Here is a 2,662-nt window from a genome sequence, read left to right on the forward strand (position 1 = left end):
ATATGGACTGTAGCCCACCAGGCTCCTCTGGGATTCTCCAGGTAAGAATACCGGATTGGGTCACCATGCCCTATTTCAGGGGATCTTCCCCACTCAGGGGTCGAACCTGCATCTCCTGCATTTCGTGCACTGCAGAGGGATTCTTTACTGCTGAGCCACCAGGGAAGCCTGCTGCATTCTTGATCATGCACTGTGCTGAGCTATCCTCTCTGTTAATTTTCCACATAAAATCTTGACGGTCATGTGAACTGGAATTTGATTGGTTTGAGTAGCATCAATAGCTAAAAGGTTTGGGGACTTCTCTGGCGGTCCAGTGATTAAGACTCCACTTTCCCAATGCAGGGGCATGGATTCAGTCCCTGGTGGGGGCACTAAGATCCCACATGCCGTGGCCAAAAAAAAAATAGTTAAAGGGTTTTGTCTGCTTCAACTCAGGTCTTCATAAAGACTTTTAAAAGGATCTTTGGAGAATAACTATATATTACAGAATAAACTATATTTTATCAAATAGTTAATTTAAACCTAAGTATAAATACAACTATAGTAACAAATGATACATTTCCAACGTTAAGTACTGGAAGAATGGCTTTCTGTAGGTCCAGTTCAGACCCTCATCTTCCCTTGTACGCCGCCTGCCTGTCTTCATGCTGTCTGTAGTCCTCACTTTTCGACCCTGTCCAAATGTTTTTAACTAATCGTAGAAAATTTTCAGCTTCTCTGTCTGCAGTGGCTCAAAGTTTAGTCTTTAATGACAGTCCTTTTGAACTGTACTTCCATAGCACTAGCAAAAGCTCTTCCGCGTCTGCTCCCGAGCAGAACCACTGAAAGCTCTCACGTGGGAAGACTGATTCTCTGTGGCTGTGCTCCCTGCAGAAGGATGACCGTGCTCACTGCAGAAGGCATGCCACCGCCGTCCACTCCTTATCTCACGCAGCTTGCATATCTCTTGCTCTCGCTCACTTGTTTGCATTGTCGCTCTCTGTCTCTCTCTGTTTCTTCTTTTAAGAATGAGACTAGTTTCCAGGTTGAAACAACTTGAGAAGTCTTCTCCTCTGTGCAGAAGAAATGATATTCTGTGTCATACCACACTTTCCTTTCTGGCTGTGGCAAACCAGAGTTCTGTCTAAATATTTCAGGCCCATGGGTATGGGAACATCAACTATCTAAGGATATCTTACTGAGTTATGCAAAATTTCCTTCTTGTTTCCTTTGTTTTGTGTTGTTTTACTGTATTATTCGGAGAAGGCACTGGTGACCCACTGCCGTACTCTTGCCTGGAAAATCCCATCGGCAGAGGAGCCTGGTAGGCTGCGGTCCATGGGGTCGCAAAGAGTCGGACACGACTGAGTGACTTCACTTCACTTTTCACTTTCATGCATTGGAGAAGGACATGGCAACCCACTCCAATGTTGTTGCCTGGAGAATCCCAGGGACGGGGGAGCCTGGTGGGCTGCCGTCTGTGGGGTTGCACAGAGTCGGACACGACTGACATGACTTAGTAGCAGCAGCAACTGTATTGTTCTCTCATTTAATTCTGATCATGAAACGTAAGGTTTTATAAAACAGTCTCTGAGAATAAGAAAATCACTAAAACTAAAATTGGAGAAAGTATAAAAGAAAAAGGAATCAAGTTAGACAACAGATTTAATTCCTTTTAAAAATTTTATACCCTCATTTAAGCCTTGATTGCACCTATCCAAGGTAGTTTCTGAGGTCCTTGGTGATAAAGAGATGCTATATGCTTTCTTTAAATGAGAAGTCCCAAGTGAAAGTGTTAGTCCCTCAGTTATGTCTGAGTTTTTTGTAACCCATGGGCTATAGCCCACCAGGCTCCTCTGTCCATGGGATTTCCCAGGCAAGAATACTGGAGTGGGTAGCCATTCCCTTCTCCAGGGACTCTTCCCAACCCAGGGATTGAACTCGCACTGCAGGCGGATTCTTTACCATCTGAACCACCAGGGAAGCCCTAGTGAGACTTTTAAGAAGTAGAAGATCAGTCTTTTAAGCAGTGAACCCATAAGGTGAGGAGGATTCACTCTTGCTGCCATGAAGCAAAAAGATTCTGATAGAGGTTTTCTTTCGGGAGGATGTAAACTCAGCACCAGCCAAAAGCCATTGGTAGATCAGAGGGAGCCCTGGAAGCTTCAGGAATGGTACCTTTCTGCTTCAAAAGAAGGATTCACAGGAAGGCAGTGGCTGGCCCCAGGACAACAGCTTGCTGAACTCAGGGCCACTTGGGAGATCTGAGGCTTGGAGAGCCTGGAAGACAGCAGTCTACGGCAGCACCAGAGAGCTTTGAAGCCAGTGAGGCTTCCACAGGCTGGGCTCTACAGCCGGTCCAGGCCCCACGCTGAACATCTCCAGATGGGCCTGCATCTCAGCTGCCTTTCAGAGCTGGGCCGGGGGGAGGTTTGAGAGATCTGAGAGAAAAACAAGAGGCCCAAAGTAAAGAAAGCTGGACAGGAAGTTTCCTAGCACCGCAGAGGCCAGCAGTGGCAAGAGAATAGCGCATCCCCCCACCAGCACTCAACGTTTTACGAAATGCAAAGATTGTGTCAGCGTTTCCATTTTAAACCCCTAATTTCATAGGCTTACAGCTCAAGTCATAAAAATTCACTCTGGGCTGGAGTTTGGCAACCCGTCTCTTAGCTGTTCTTGTGTG

This window comes from Capricornis sumatraensis, chromosome 8, assembly GCF_032405125.1.
Source record: "Capricornis sumatraensis isolate serow.1 chromosome 8, serow.2, whole genome shotgun sequence".
Taxonomy (NCBI): Eukaryota; Metazoa; Chordata; class Mammalia; order Artiodactyla; family Bovidae; genus Capricornis; species Capricornis sumatraensis.